The following is a 17,495-nucleotide window of genomic DNA, read 5'->3' on the forward strand; positions in this document are numbered from 1 at the left end:
ATAGGGGTACAGTCACACACAGACCTGCACATGCATGCACCCACACTTAGATACAGAGGTACAGGTCACACACAGACCTGCACATGCATGCACCCACACTCGGATACAGGAGTACAGTCACACACAGACCTGCACATGCATGCACCCACGCCCATATACAGGGGTACAGTCACACACAGACCTGCACATGCATGCACCCACACCCATATACAGGGGTACAGGTCACACACAGACCTGCATATGCATGCACCCACACTCAGATACAGGAACACAGATCACACACAAATATCGCTGACACACAAAAAGATAGGCAATAGTTGATAATACTTCAGTTTCTTGTTCTGGAATCCTGTTGGTAGAAATTTACATCTCCAAAATAATATTTATATTACTGTTTGGAGTAGGTGGGCCTTCTGTCTATGTGTTACTTTCATTGGTTAATAAAAAAACTGCCTTTGCTTTTTGATAGGGCAGAATTCAGATAGGTGGAGTAGACTGAACAGAATGCTGGGAGAAAGAAAGCAGAGTCAGGCAGATGCCATGACTCTCTTCTTTGAGACGGACACTGGTTAGACTCATAAGCCACGGTCAAGTGGCAATACAGATATTAGAAATGGGTTAGATCAATATGTGATAGTTAGCCAATAAGGCACTGGAGATAATGGGCCAGGCAGTGTTTAAATGAATACAATTTGTGAGTTGTTATTTCGGGTGTTAAGCTAGCCATGTAGGAACCGGGTGGGACAAAAAGCAGTCCATTCCACTTTTACAACAACTGATTATAAATATTTGTTATGTGGTATATAATACTGTATTTATTATAAGGGTCACATAATCTACTTGAATATTGAGTTAAATCAACCTATTCATGGCTGCTCTTTCTTCAAAAAAAAAGAAAGAAAGAAGAAAGAAAGAAAGAAAGAAAGAAAGAAAGAAAGAAACACTAGTAATTTTATAGCTTATATTTCAGGTACAATTTTATCACTTTTTTTTTACTTTGCCCAGTGGAACCCTCTAGTCACAATTTACATGCCTTCTCATCATAGAATCTCTAACGATAAAGAGTGAACATTGGTCTCCCAGGGTCTTTGTATAGCACGAAGATACACATTTCTTCTTCAAAAGCAGTTTAGAGGCATGCTCTCACTGTGTAGCCCAGGACGGCACCCAACTGGAGTTGCTACACTCTCACCCAGGAGTGTGAGGTTATAAAAGCACACTCACACCTCGCCTTTAAAAGCCCCATTGAAGACTTGACCAGAACTGGACAGTTGGCAAACGCTCACAGACAAACAGATAATGTGCACAATGATATGTATGGGCAAATATTTTAAACAGTTCATCCATCAGAAAACCTGGTAAAATTGTTGCCATATTTGTCTTGCAGCTTTGAATAGTTCCCAAGACACTGTGACTTTCTTTATGCCCCGGCTTTGGAATGCACTGGCCGTGAAGGTTTTCTGAAGGTGTTCCAGCCATCCAATAAGCATTTGCTGGAGCGGGGCAGTGGTGGTGCATGCTTTTAATCCCAGCACTCGGTACTGGGCAGAGTACAGATGATATCTGCCATTTTGAGGCCAGCCTTGTCTACAAAGTAAGTTCTAGTACATTCAGGGCTGTTGCACAGAGAAACTCTATCTCAAAAAACAAAAACAAATAAACAAAAAACCCCACGCCAACCAAGCAAACAAAAAGAGCATTTAATGAGCACGTGCTTCTGATTAGCGCTTAACTACGGGGAACCATGCGTCCTTTTCCTTGGTTGTGAACCCCCTTGCTTAGAATGCCCGACCTTCTTCTATATGCCTGATGAAACTGTCTCTCGTCCTGTCATCTTCACTCATTCTATGCCACCTCGTGCCTTGCTGAGAAGACATCAGGTGTTTCTTCCTTTGATGAGTACAGTAACCCTTCCTCAAGCAGCCTAGCAGCAGGGGTGTGAATGGGATGCGGGTGGCAGAAAAAGAGGATGTGCAAAATGGCATCTTAAAGAAGGATCTCCTGCTAGCAGCTAGGTTGAATCTTCCGTGGTCTCTCAGCACTTCCCTAAGTGTGCACAGTGTTCAGGGATTCACCTCCTGGAGCACAGCCATGATGTGTCCAGAGCCGGTTGGCGAGATACTGTCCTAGAACATTGTGTCCACTTGTACCACCACACTGCGCCTCCAGTGTGTGTGTGTGTGTGTGTGTGTGTGTGTGTGTGTGTGTGTGACTTGTAAGTCCTCCTTGTTGCTCAACAGGACAGTCTGGTGACTAGAGAGTGTCTTTTATTTCATTTGGGATTTTGCAGTGTTTAACAGGTAAGACACACTCCAGCCAGCGGCTAGTAGACATAAGAATATTTTATACATTTGATTGCACGATGCTGGCGTAGGACACTGTTCCTCATGGCTTATTCTCTCTTGTCCAGCTCTACACCTGTCCTTTATTCTTCAAGCATTGAACATGATTCCCAAGTCAATACCAAGTGCATAAATGATTATGGGAATAAATATTAGATACAAACCTCACCTTTGACTCCCGACTCCTTTATGACATGGTTGTGACTCAGAATCTTAGTGACTGGTGTAGACTAGCATAAATGTTACTAATGTTCTATGTCAATATTCCAACTGACCTTGCTATCTAGAAAGATGACTGTTTACGCTGTAACGTGTAAGCATGCGCCGAGTGCTGCAGTGGTCTGCGGTGTTACACACCTACAGTTTCTAGACTGTTTACGCTGTAACGTGTAAGCATGCGCCGAGTGCTGCCGTGGTCTGCGGTGTTACACACCCACAGTTTCCAGGACTAAAGCTACGGGTGAGCACAACTGTTACCTCGTGTCTCAACAGCACTGATGCACTTTCTGAGAATCGTGAATCCCATCGTATCCAGCCGTGCACCTAAAAGGAAGAGGCATAAAATGCTACAGGATGAGTAGTTACTGCTTCTTCCCTTTTTAAAATAAAGAAAACAAATTTAAGGTAATGGCACTTTTGCTTCATTGTCTGAAAACTGCTGAAGCCTGTGCACTGCCCATGGAAATGGCAGAACTGGAAAATGTATTTGTTTGTAGGAGAGCCTCCATGATGAAAATCAAAATGTCCAATTCTTAGAATTCAACTTGCAATATAAAATATTTTAAGTTAATAAATACAGAATATTTTAAACAGTAAAAGAAAATAATACCAATCTTTAAGGGAAGCTACATAGAAATAATCTCCATATTTTGCCAAAAGTGCTAGGAGTAGCTCAGTTAGAGAAAACTCGAAACATGAATGAAGGCTTTTCAATGTGAATCTGAGCTTCTGATTAACAAGGGAAAGTTTCTGTTAGATGCTTCCTGGGCAATGAGCGTTCTGATAATTTTCACTGTACTCAAGCTTTTTAAATGATTTTATTATTTTCATAATTTAAAATAGATGATTTGTGTGATTCAACAGGCCAATCTGAAAATGCAATTTTATATTTTTTTCTAACATAAATGTTTGCTTATGACCAAGCTGGCATATATTTGGAGATTTTGCTTTTGTTTCAAAACTTTAATTAAAAATAGCGGCACTCCAGCCCCTGCGGTCAGGCCTAAGGGACCACGGCATTAACACAGCTTCCTGGGGACTTTTAATCCTTAGGTATAAACTGGGTCCAGAATCTGTAACACTAGTCTTAAAGTGAATTTTTCGTTAGTTTGTTTTTTGTTTTTCAAGACAGACTTTCTCTGTAGCCCTGGTTGTTCTGGAACTTTCTCTGGAGACCAGGTTGTCTCAAACTCAGAGATCCACCTGCCTCTGCCTCCTGGGTGCTGGAATTAAAGGTATGAGGCACCACTGCCCAGCTTTCAAGGGAATTTTAATAGTTAAAATTGAACAGCTGTGTCCAGAATCCACTACTGATAACACTTTATAAAACACAAGTTATCTCTCTTCCTGCTTTGCAAACCATTTCCAGGAGGTTTATTTACAGTTCTTTAGGATGAACAAGAAAGGACAGAGACAAAGGGGAAAGGCCAGAAGGAGGGACACACGAAGAAGGGCTGGAGAACATCAGTATAAGAAAGAGGAAGAACACACTCCCCTGCAGGAGCACCTGCCAACGTCCAGTACCAGGCTATAGATCTCTAGTCTTCGAATCGAGAATTAGCAGAAGTGATCACAACTGTTTCTGTTACACAGTCTATGGCTTTGCTAAGTGCAGCCTTAATTCCACCAAATCTACCAAAAGTGAGTACAAAGCGAGTGTGCCACACTGTGCCGTTTTTGTCTCCTATCGGTACTCCCTGAGTACAGAGGTGGGAACACTTTGTTTTCCCTGGCGCGGATCCTTGCCATGCAGTACGTGAACAGCTCAGCACGTCCTTGCCACTGCTATTTTCCAAAGTTTAAGAGTATATGCCGTATATAGCAAACACTCAGAGGCTGCAAGACTAGAAGCTGTCAAGGGCTGACAGGAATAAATACCTGGGTTGTCAAAAATTAAACCAAAGCAAGAAAATTAAAGCCATGGGTTTATGAAAGAAGAGTTCTCAGTCCTGACTTCCTGCCAGAATCACAAGACTGCCAGAAACACCATTCTGCACAGAACCACAGTCCAAGGAACAACAGCCTCCACAGAACCACAGCCTCCACAGAACCACGGGCTCCACAGATCCTCAGGCTCCACAGAACCATGGGCTCCACAGAACCACAGCCTGTACAGAACCACGGACTGCACAGAAACTGCAGGCTTCACAGAACCACAGCTGCACAGAACGACAGGCTTCACAGAACCACAGCCTCCAAGAACCACAGGCTCCACAGAACCACAGCCTCCAAAAAACACAGTCTGCACAGAACCACAGTCCACAGAACCACGGGCTGCACAGAAACATCAGCTGCACAGAACCACAGCCTCCAAGAACCACAGCCTCTACAAAACATGGGCTCCACAGAACCACGGGCTCCACAGAACCACAGCCTCCATAGAACCACGGGCTCCACAGAACTATGGTCTCCACAGAACCACGGGCTGCACAGAACCATGGGCTGCACAGAACCACAGCCTCCACAGAACCACAGCCTGCACAGAACCACGGGCTGCACAGAAACACTGCTGTATATAATAAGTGCTCACACAAGGAAATCTGCCCAGTAACTAGGGGTTCACCATCCAGCTGGGGCCACTCTTATTATGTATTACTCACTGTGGCCAAGGATTACTGTTTCAAATATCTGAAGTAATTCTTACATTCACCTTAACATTTTTCTCCCTTTCTCTTGCTCATTGAACATGGCTGCTGTGCACTACAGCATTAGGACCTTTGCAGCACCTAGCTCCTCTCAACCAAACATCACCATGTTCCAGGACTCCATCATTTCTACTGAGAGTGACAAGCGGCAGGATGAGGAGGCCTGGAAGCAGAGGGCCAAGGAGCAGACTCTTCCACAGGCTCCTGAAGCTTCCATCAGAAGCTTTCTCAGCGCCATTCACAACTGTAGACCTAAACTACGAAAAGACAGGAGGGGAGCTCACAGTAACGCTCGGGTGGGCAATGAGGGCTTTAAAAAGGTGCAGACTGAGCCCCAGCAACTGCTTGGGGTTGGTGACATCAGGAAAAGTGAACACTTACCTCCTTGTGGTCTTGGAATGATGGCTTTATTACAAGTATGGATAAATGGCTTTATTACAAGTATGGATGCGCTAGTAAAAGAAAGAAAGAGAGAACACTTTCAGCAAATCAACTCAAGGAAGAACATGCAAAATTTCAATTTTATGAACTTATTATTAGATAATGTAGCACATGAAATACACATTTGGTCTCCACCCCTGCTTTACAGAACAGAGTTCCCTCACGCCTGGAACTTCCTGACAGAAATGTTTTGCTATTCAGGAGCCCTTTGGGACAGCTCTAAATTTGTGCCAAATAAGCAGCTTGGGAAACGAAACCTGTGTAGCATAAGGATGAACTAGACAGTCCACGGGAGAAAAAGCTTCACATTGGGCCTCATCCCCTGACTCTGTAGGAGCAACAAGCTTTGATGCCCCACCCCCGCTGAGAGTGCATCCCACGCTGGGGTGGTGGCCCTCCTGCAGGGGCATGGCATTCTTCACCACCCACCCGCACTGCACACCCAGCCCTATGCACGGCTTCAGCATGCCCGCTCTGGGGTTGTATTCACCAATTACCACACCCAATTTATACCATAGTGTGCTGCAAAGACCAGGACTTGTCACTGGCAGAACTCAAACAGACGTGACCTAGATGCAAATGCCCAACTTGTAAGATCTGCCACCAACACTCCAGACAGCAGTGCCGAGTTGAAGTAAGTTAGGACAGCCAGCTTACGTCAGAACTAGTCAGTATGGGGAAGCCCTGTGTGGAGTCTGCACGAGACTGCAGGGGCGCTGTGCTGTCCGTGGCTAATGACGTACTATGTACACTCATATGCAGAAGCAGTGCATGCAGGACTTTTCTCGGTTTGCTTCTCTCTAAAGAAGCATGCCAGACTGACAAAAAAAGATTACAGAGTCTGCAGTCCTTAAGGAACTTGTTACAAGTCTGTGTAAGCGGGAAACTCTCCACCTTACAGGCACTGATGCATTCCAACCAATGATATCTAAGTCACTGTTTCCTGACTGCTCCTGAATTTCACAAAGGTAGGAGATAATCCATGCCCATGTTTAAGTAAATAAATCTGCGCTAGCGTGGCAGTCATCCGGCTTCTCAGAGTCCTAGCACAAACTACTTGCAAGGCATACAACATCCATAAATGTATGCTACACGTTACAGTCCCCATACAATGTATCACTGAACAGTCTTCCCACAGTCTTGCTGTGGTCTGGTAGGGGAAGCCAACCTGATCATGGGCTCCCGACTAAATCAAACTGGAAGCCCATTTATCTCAAAGACTCAACCATGGATATTCGTGCTACGGAAGTTCACTGTCTAAAGTACTTCTGGGAAGATCACCACGGCTAATGAAGTGTCTTTACCACAGAGGATAAAGGAATAGCATAACTACATCCCAATACTACCAAAACTCTTTTAATTTTGGAGAGAGGATCATTCTCTATAGCCCCAGCTGTCCCAAAACTCTTTATATAAGTCAGGCTGGCCTGTAACTCAGAGATCCGCCTGTCTCTGCCTCCCAAGTATTGGGATTAAAGGAATGTACCACCATACCAGGCTTCAAAACTCTTTTAAAAAATATTAATTATCTGTGTATAGGGGTGTGTGTGTAAGTCTCGGTGCCTGTGAAAGCCAGACGCATTTGACCCTCTGCAGCTGGAGTTGCAGGCGGTTATCCGCAGCTCAGCATGAGTGCTGGGACCTCTGCAGGTCCTCTGCTGCAGAGCAGTGAGTACTCCCAACCACTGAAGCACCTGCCTGGGCCTCCATCAAAACTCCAGCTAAAACTCTAAGAACTAATTAAGTATGAACAGAACGAGAGGCGTGGACAGTCCAACGAAAGAACACTTGCTCAGCATGGTGAGACCCTGAATTCCAGACTTAGTACAAAAATTAAAAAGTCAGAAACAAAAAGATGGAGTCTGATTCGGGCTCAGATATGGTGACTCCGGGTAGTTCTGACAGGGTGAAACAGTCTCTTTAGAACACAGCAGCTAGGCTGTCACTCTCAGACACACTACCAAGCGGCCTCTCATTCCCTGTACTTCCGACAGCATGATTGCAGCTGGGCTCACAGCTAGCCTAAGCAGCACCGCGTTAGCCCCTAAGGAGGCTCTGTTCTGAAGCCTCTTCCATCTTCAAATCACCCCCTACCCTGAATCTTCAAAATCGTCTGTTGCTTCCTGCTTACTCTGAATCCTAACACTTTACATGGTATGCCGAGTGTCAATCTGTGTTTTTTTTCCTAAAGTTGTCTCCGCTAAACCCCCAACTCAGTACATTACCTGCCGATTCTGAGCCCCAAATGCCAGCAGCACTCAGAAAATAAGGCAGTGCTGGAACCAAGTGCCAATAGAGGTCAGGTTCCCTGGGACCCATGTCACACCCTTTAGTCCATTCCTTGAAACTGTAGCCATACAGAGGCCCAGTCTCTAAAAGGTTACTCGATGCTGCAAAGCAAAACCATTATATTAAGTATCAGGCCCATGTGGGGAGTGGTCGCTAATGCTGCCATGTACTTACTATCCCGTCTAAAATACATGGCAAGCATTTAATGTACTTGCCATCTCCCCGCCCCCCCCCCAAAAAATCTGGTAAAATTGGTAAAATAGAAATTGAAAGTTTTGCTGGCTCAAAGCAAAGTCAATCAGACGGTAAAGTTAAGGAAGGTCAGAACTGAATTCGAACAATGTCTCAGCCATGGGTGTTCTGCAGCTGCCCCACGCTAATCTACTAGAGAGTTGCATGGCTTCCAGATGAGTTTAAACACCAGTTCCGGCAAAGAACTGTTCTCAAATGCTATAAAACAAAAATAGCTTAGAAATGAGCCAAGTCGGCTATCCAGGATTTGAAATAAAGCTCTGATATTCTTACAGCTTCTTTTCCACCCAGGGCCTCCAGCCACTGTTTCCTTTCTTCCTCTGAAAACACCTGCATGGTCAAGGGGACGCCAGGCCTCGAAGACAACAGGAAAACATCAGGGCACCTGACGTCAACACAAAACCCCTTCTTCTGTTTCCAGACACTTGACACAGGGTTTAAATGTTTTCATTAATTTCAACTACAATAAAAAACATTTAATGTAAAATCTGCTATCTAGACAATTTTTATACATGAAGGCATTATTGCACAACCACTCCTAGGAATCCCCTCCAGAACACAGGGTGGGGTGTCTTTCTATGGAGTTCAAACCGGTCTTGAATTCAATATATTGCTATCCCTGCCACCACCTGAGTGCTGTGATTACAAGTATATGTGACCCTGCTGTGCCAGGCCACAGATCTTTTGATCCTGCAAAACTAAGTCTCTGTATACCACACTTACTTCCTACCTACTGCTCCTCATCCAGTGTCAACTTCCACTGCATACATACACGTCTGTCTATCTCTATACACTTCTATACATACATGCCTATGTCTATAAATCGGGTTAATCTGAGTGCTGCAGGAAAGGAAATCCCATCCTATTTAGAGTGGCCACACCTGAATCCTAGTATGATTTTTAAAAGCCAAAGCTTTAAAGTTTGAACTTGATTACAGCGGATTGGTGAAGTAATTTATTATATATTCACATAACCAAGTGCTAGGAGGGTATTTAAAATTACAGTGTAGAAGAATATTTAATGATATAGAAGTGTCTCAATATAATGCTAGTGAAAAAGACATGGAGTTTAGCTTGGCTGAGTGCTGGGTTTTTTAGGTGTTGAGTTTATTAATTTTTTAAAATATATGTAAGGTTACTTTGACAGCAATAATTCCTGATAAATTCAGCCTGACATTTTGCCCATAAAATGTTTCCTAACGCTGGGTGGTAGTGGCTCACGTCTTTAATCCCAGCGCTCAGGGAGGTGGATCACACAGGCGGATCTCTGTGTGTTCGAGTCTAGCCTGGTCTACAGAGTGAGTTCCAGGACAGCCAGAATTGTTACACAGAAAAACCCTGTCTTGAAAAAACAAAATAAAGACAAATGTTTCCTGAAATTATTAACACTATTTTATGACTGCTACTCAAGCTCTTTAAGTATTTTAAGGTGCCATTTATCTGTGTCCAGAATCAAACTCATTAAAATAGCAAAGCTGTTCTTATGTCTCCATTTTTATTTTTAGTACAAATCTTCTATTTCTCACATTTCTTGCATTTAAATTTCCTCCTGACCATTTCTCTTGATCCTCTTCCACTTAAAGAAGGTTATTGAGAAAAGAATAGCTAAAGAGAAGCCAGGGGCAGGGATGGTGACCTCCCCTCCACATCTTTTTTTCTCTTTTTGATTTTTTGAGAAAGCATTTCTCTGTGTAACAGTTCTGGCTGTCCTGAACTCCCTTTGTAGACCAGGCTGGCCTCATAGACGTGTGTGACACCACCACCCAGCTTGGCCTCGATGTCTTTAATCCTAGAACTTGGGAGGCAGAGACAGGAGAATCTCTGTGGGTTCCAGGCCAGCCTGACTTACATACCAAGTTCCAGCCAGGATAACATAGAGTAACCTTGTCTTCAAAAACAACAAAACAAAAAAACAGGCTAAAAGGGTACTTTTGGTTAGTTACGCCTGTCTTTCCTTTCTTTTAAGTGTTTGTTTGTTTTGTTTTAGCATTACATCATCTTCCCCCAAAAGAAAAATTTTTTTCATGCTATGAAAGTGACCTTAACAGGATATTTTCTGGATTCTTTTTCCTGTGCTGTCACTCGAGCGCTTGAGGGCCTTGCTGCTCTCTGGTCCTGAGGTGGTGCAAGCAGCTGGGACTGGCTCCTGTGTGCAGTAGAGGAGAGCCTACGTAGTCACACCTCGCTTATGTAGATGCCCACCTGTTTTTCCTTCCCTTGTGGGGTTATTTAAGAAATTATGATTGACTGGAGTTACCAGAACTCTTGTGAAACTCTGGAAGGAGCGCCGTTGATAAGGGTGATGCTGTTTCCAGCTCCTTCCTTCAAAGCTTGATCAGCATGGAAAAGCGTTTTGACAATTCTTCCTTCCTCCCTCTTCTTTCGGATCATCTTCGCCCCACAGTAGAGAGGAGGCTGAAAGGCGCTCTGTATCTGCTTATGTGAATCTTTGTCCCAAGCTTATTGTTGAGACCCCTTGGTGCCAGTAGGACAGTTTGAATTCTCTTTCTGGACACGTTCAGGAGTAGTCCACGTAGTCCTTCCGTCCTTCACTGTCTCACGTGCATGTCTGTAAAGGGTAGTACACAGGCCTAGGACCAATCCCACTGAGTTCTGCATTTAGTGTGGTAACAACTTCCTTGTCCTAAATAACATTTTTAATTTTTATTATTATGCGTACGTGCACACACATGTGTCCCAGGGTACCTGTGGAGGTCAGGTATGTACTTCAAGTGTGTAGGTCACTGGGATCATGATGTGGGAAGGTCATATGTCTATCTGTTGCTTTCATTGGTTAATTAATAAAGAAACTGTTTGGCCTGATAGGTCAGAACATAGGTGGATGGAGTAGACAGAACAGAATGCTGGGAAGAAGGGAAGTGAGCCAGACACCATGCCTCTCCTCTCCAGGCCAGACACGATGAAGCTCCAGCCCAAGATGGACGTACACTAGAATCTTCCTGGTAAGACAACACCTCGTGGTGCTACACAGATTATTAGATATGGGCTAAAGCAAGATATGAGAGTTAGCCAGCAAGAGACTAGAGCTAATGGGCCAAACAGTGTTTAAATGAATACAATTTGTGTGTTGTTATTTCGGGGCATAAGCTAGCTAGGCAGCCGGGAACCGGGCAGCAGGAACACAGCCCGCAGCTCCTTCTACAGGATCAAGTTTAGGTTGCTGGGCTTGCACACATGCTTTACCGCTGAGCCTAGTGCTGGCCCAGTGCCTGTTCTTCAGGAGGGCTCACACAAAAGCAAATAACAATGCTGGAAGAATCTCAGTGGCAGAGTGTTGGCCCAGCATGTGTAGGGCCTAGGACTGAGCAGCCAGTGCCACCAAAAAGAGAAGAAAAGGAAGAAGAGGATATGTAACTAGGAATGAACTCCCTGCTCTTTTGGTTTGAATGAAAATATTTTTCAATCTCCCTGATATTCCTAGAATATGTTGTTAGTTGGAAGAGAAGTGTACCTTTGAAACAGTTTTGATTCTTTCTTTCTTTCTTTCTTTCTTTCTTTCTTTCTTTCTTTCTTTCTTTCTTTTTTTTTTTGGTTTTTCAAGACGGGGTTTCTCTGTGGTTTTGGAGCCTGTCCTGGAACTAGCTCTTGTAGACCAGGCTGGTCTCGAACTCACAGAGATCCGCCTGCCTCTGCCTCCCGAGTGCTGGGATTAAAGGCATGCGCCACCACCGCCCGGCCCTTCTTTCTTTCTTTCTTTCTTTCTTTCTTTCTTTCTTTCTTTCTTTCTTTCTTTCTTTCTTTCTTTCTTTCTTCGATAGGGTTATTTGAGTTCTGGCTACCTGGAACTCTTTATATAGACTTGGCTGACCTTGAATTCATAGATATCTATCTACCTCTGCTTCTCAAGTGCTGGGATTAAAGTTATACACTACCAGGGCTGGGCAGTGGTGATGCACGCCTTTAATCCTAGCACTCAAGAGTCAGAGGCAGGCGGCTCTCTGAGTTCAAGACCAGTCTGGTCTATAAAATGAGTTCTAAGACAGTCAGGACTACACAGAGAAGTCCTGACTTGAAAAACAAAACAAAAACAAAATTGCCCTGCTTTGACAAAATATTTTGAAGGTTAAATGAGTCAATCTACAAGTAACACAGAACACACAGAACATGCCTGGTGCATAGTGTTCATCATGTTGGAATGTAAGAAGTCTCCTGGATGTAAAGACCACTTATATGCTAATAACCCCAAATAAATTTTTGCTGTACTCTAGACCTCTGGACTCACATTCAGTGGATACTTAGCAGTGTTGCCTTCTACAGACCCAATCCCCACTCCTGGTTCTAAACCTCTCCCACATCCAGCCCCTTTCCTGTTATTAATGTCAACATTAACTTTCCAACTGTGAAGGTCTCCACAACTTGGAATTAATCTTCAGTCTTCTTCTCTCATACTCCATAGTCAATTGTCTTCCTGTGAAAATAGAGCAGGAATCTGACCTTCATTCCCCTCCTGCCCCTGCTTCCACTTCTTCCACTGCAATCCCCTGCCTCGAGCCACTATTTATCTCTAGCTTAGATACTGAAATAGATTCTTGATTCCCTCTTTATATCTTAGAATAAAGAAGCCAGCGTGAGCCTTCTGTAGGAAACCTTATCATTCCTTTGCTTAAAATTTTTTGATATGCCTCCCATTTGTACCATAGTTTTTTGTTTTGTTTTGAGACAATCTCATTCGTAGACGTGGATGGCCTGTAAATCACTATATAGACACAGGCCAAGCTGGCTGTGAACACACCGAGTTCAGATTCCGCCTATTGAATCCTGGAGTTACAGGCATATGCCACAATGTAGAACATACAAACACTTTCTAAATAGTTATATAGATATGTATTTGTAGATGTACATACTAAAAAATTTTAAGATGTGAAAACAAGCCCCTAATTGTTTCCTCTTACCTGAGAGTGATACTATTACAAGTCAAGATTAAAAAGATTGACTTTTGACCCAAGAAATTATGGAAGAACTACCTAGTAAAACCCTGTCCCCAAAAGGCAAATAAATGTTTTTTTTTTTAAAACAAAAACAAGGGATTGAATAGGTGACTCTGCAGGTAAGAGAATTCGAGTGCATTCTGTTCTTGCAGAGGATCCAAGATCTTAGCATGCACAAAAGGTGGCTCACAACAACCTGTCACTCCAGCTCCAGGGGATCTAACGCCCTCTTCTGGCCTCCTTGGGCTCCTGCACTCATAAACACATACCTACACACAGACACATACACATAATTGAAAATAAAATAAACTGAGCCAGGCATGGTGGCACATACCTTTGATCTCGGAACTCAGGAGTCAGGAGCAGACAGAACTATGTGCTCATGAGGCAAGCTTGGTTGACCTAGCAGTTCTAGGGCGGTCAGTTATAGAGTCAGCTCCTGCTCAATTCTGGTGGTGGTGGTGGTGGTGGCCATTATGAAGATGATGAAATAAATCCTTTAAGAATCAAAACAAAACATTGGAAACAGTCTCAATGTGTAAGAAAAAAACTAAGAAATTATGTTATAGCTAGACTATGTATAACTTTACAAAGTTAAATATGTTTTTTAAAAAATAATTACATACTGGTTTTGTTTTGGCTTTGGTTTTTTTGAGACAGGGCTTCTTTGTGTAGCCTTGGTTGTCCTGGAACTCTGTAGACCAGGATGGCCTTGAACTAATAGAGATCCACCTGCCTCTATTAATGAAAAAAACAAGAAATAGCAAGGACACTACAAGATTGACTTTGCAAATGTCAAATCTATATAGATAGAGGAAACCCTTAGAAATACAAACAGCAGCTGCCAGGTAGGAATCACACATAAGTAACATACCTTAAGGCTGATCCCTCATAGAAGAGCCAGGCTACTTGCTAGTAACGTGTTCAGAGCACAGTTGCAAATTCTAATGTGCACTTGCTGCAATGTTCTACAGTGACGGCTTAAGCAGTCACCTCTTTTGTGGGGTACAAATGAGTCACAGAGTATTCATGTGATTAGAAACTCCAAGTGTAGCATTTCACTGAGAAATGCAGTTATCTGTTCTCGGCTTATCACCCTTATCCAGAGCCAGCCGGTTCTATTAGCCTATATTCGATAGGGGAGTCTAACCATAAACTCCACAATCCTGATCTCTGTATTGAATTCCACTACTTCTCTGAAGGTGCTTGTAAGCAAACGTGTGTGAGATGCGGTAATACGCGCCCTCTGGTGGACACTGAAAAATATGCAAGGCATTTTCAGTTGTCAAATGGCAGGACCTTCGTTTTGGAGGACAGGGGTGGTAAACAGCCTCCTGTATGCAGAACACTTCCATAAAAAATGCCAGTGGCTTGGGCTGGATCCTGGCAAGAGTCCCAGCAGCATTCTTCTCTCCTGGGGCGTTCCTAGTCTCTGGTCCCATCCTTGCTACTGTACAGTGCTGTCCCAGGCCTTATTTGCTCTCTTCTAAAAGCGCACGGGATGAGATTGAGTCGCCATGGCCCTGGATCTACCTAGCGCAGATCGTTTGTGAGAGGAGCAACAGTGGCGTTCATAGATGGACGAAGCGAAAGCAGCACCGTTCTCCGAGAGCTCACGTCCCAGGAGTCAGTTCTCATGTGTGGTCCTTCAGCCTCTGAAGGACCTAGAAAGCATCTCAGAGGCTGAGGTCAACACCATCTTAATTACAAGATTGGGCAGTATTTGACGTCTTCACTGATTCACATCTGGACTGGTGCGCTAGTGTGAATCCAGGCAGCTGTGCACTGTGCTCGTCACCCTCACACACCTGCCAGGGAATAAAGGCTGGACAGCATTCCAGATGCCACTAAAGAAGCACAGAAGTTGCTGCCTCTATTGTCTGCGTCTTTAGTGCACGTTGTTCTGATACCCTAGGTGGCAAAACTCAAGCTACACATAAAATACTCTGCTACAGGCAGAGTCTGAGGCTGATCTTGAACAAAAGTTACTAAATAAATGACTTCTCATACTTCATAATATTTTACTTTAGAGGAGAATGGGATAGGATGCATTACCAAACCATCAGTGTGTCTTTCTTCTTAGAACTGGCTGTCTCAGAACTCTCCTTATAGATCAGGCTGGCATTAAACTCAGAATCTTCCTGCCAAGTGCTGGGATTAAAGGCATGCGTCACCACCGCCGAGTTTACAATTCTAATCGTATGTTTATATTATTTTATTATTTTACTCAGTTACTGTCTGAATGCCCATATATTTACTGAAGATAAATTGACAATATATCTGAATACACAGGAAAAATTTCTGATGTCGTATAATATCTATCACATAACACCAAAGGACAAAGCTTTGCTCTCAAATGGCTGTTGACGTATGAAAGAGTTCCACAATAGCCCAGAATGGAGTATCACAAAGGTTTATTTATATGCTGTATGCATGCATGTTTCTACCTCTGCTGATGGCATTTCTCTTTATGTTTCCATTAGCTACAAAGAGTCATCTGGAATTTCTTTTAATTAACTCTTGACAATTTCATAAATGCAGATAATGTATTTTAATCCTTGTTACATCTTCCTGTCCCCCTCCTATTTCCACTGAACTGTTTTCTTTTTTAACTGAAGTATATGCTAACACTAAATTTTAAAATTTATGTTTTTTTTCTATTGGTCTCCAATTTTTCAGTTTTATAAAGAAGAAAATGATGTTATTGATAGGAATTACAATTTCTGGGGGGAAGACATGAAATCCTATAGAAAAAAAATACAAATCCATTACTTGCGGTTTTCTGTTAAAGCCAAGAGAGTAAACTGTGAGATGAAGTGGTTTGGTGGTGTCTCACTTGTCAGCTGACAGACTCTAGAATCACCTGGGAGAAGGGCCTCTGGCATACCTATAGGGGTCATCATGGTTTCCTTGAGATGGAAAGATCCCCTCTGTGGATGTCACCATTCCCTGGCTGTGGTTTTGGATTTAGAAGAGGACAAAGAACTGAGCCAAAGCATGCTCTCTTAGTTAGGGTTGCTGTCCTGGGATGAAACAGCATGGCCAAAGCAAGTCGGGGAGGAAAGGGTTTATTTGGCTTACTCTTCAGCTTGATGTTCATCACTGAAGGAAGTCAGGGCAGGAACTCAAGCAGGGCAGGAATCTGGAGGCAGGAGCTGATGCAGAGGCCATGGAAGAGTGTTGCTTACTGATTTGCTCTTCATGGCTTGCTCAGCATACTTTCTTATAGAACCCAGGACCACCAGTTCAGGGATGGCCCCACCCACAATAGGCTGGGACCACCCACATAAATCATTAATTTAAAAAATGCCCTACAGGCTTGCATACAGTCGGATCTTATGGAGGCGTTTTCTTTCTTTTCGTTTTTTATAACATAATATTTTTTTGTCGGTTCTTTTGGGAATTTCACATCACGTACCCAAATCCCACTCATTTCCCAGTCCTTCCATATCTGCTTCCACCCTTGTAACATCCCCAGAAAAAAGTATAAATAAAAATTAACAACAATAATAAAAATCTTGCCAATCCCTCTGGGCAACAGCCTGCTTCTCTCTCAGCTGCGGCTTCTCTCCAGTTCTGCCTTTCATGAATCATTTTGCTCCTCTGTCTTTCCCACGTCTCTGTCACATACTCATTTGTGGCAGTGGCACTGGAAGCTGCACCGAGTCACACACGGTACCCTTTTGTACAAACAGCTTTACTTGCAAAGGTTCATTGCAATGAGCTGTTGGTCTGGTTCAAGTCTCTGGCTTCTGCTACACCATCAACACTGCCCCCTTGCCGAGATTCCTCCTGGACATCTCACTGCCGCCCCGAGTCCTGCAGATCCTGCAGCTGTGCTTCCACAGGATGACTCCCTTCAGGTGCTCCAGAAGGTCACAGATGCGGGAGATATGGGGTGGGCCTGGGTAGTAGCCAGGCCATGCTGCTAGTGTGGCAGCCATCAAGGGACAGGGACAGTTCTCCAGCACCCATGATACATGGGGTCAGCTCAACAGAGCCCTCCTGGTATAGGAGGTTCTTCTTTCTATGTGTTGCTTTCATTAGTTGAAAAAAAAACTGCCTTAGCCTTTTGATAGGGTAGCCCTTAGGTGGGCGGAGCAGACAGAACAGAATTCTGGGAAGAAGGGAAGTGTGGCAGATGCCATGCTTCTCCTGCCCGAGATGGACGCTGGTTAGACTCACATGGGTAAGCCACAGTCAAGTGGCAATACACATTAATGGAGATGGGTTAAACGAATATGTAAGAGTTAGCCAATAAAAGGTTAGAACTAATGGGCCAGGCAGTGTTTAAATGAATACCATTTCTGTGTAATTATTTCAGGGCTAAGCTAGCTGGGTGGCAGGATATAGCCTGC

General features: G+C 43.7%; 1 long non-coding RNA gene across 1 annotated transcript in view; it reads left to right on the forward strand.

Moving 5' to 3' along the window:
• LOC142852900 (uncharacterized) overlaps positions 1-17,495 on the forward strand; it is a 28,485-nt gene that overhangs the window by 1,528 nt on the left and 9,462 nt on the right. Inside the window, exon 2 of the long non-coding RNA XR_012911016.1 lies at positions 11,015-11,151. This is a non-coding gene — a long non-coding RNA (uncharacterized LOC142852900). The remainder of the gene's footprint in view (positions 1-11,014; positions 11,152-17,495) is intronic.

Source organism: Microtus pennsylvanicus, chromosome 6, assembly GCF_037038515.1.
Source record: "Microtus pennsylvanicus isolate mMicPen1 chromosome 6, mMicPen1.hap1, whole genome shotgun sequence".
In the NCBI taxonomy this organism is placed as follows: Eukaryota; Metazoa; Chordata; class Mammalia; order Rodentia; family Cricetidae; genus Microtus; species Microtus pennsylvanicus.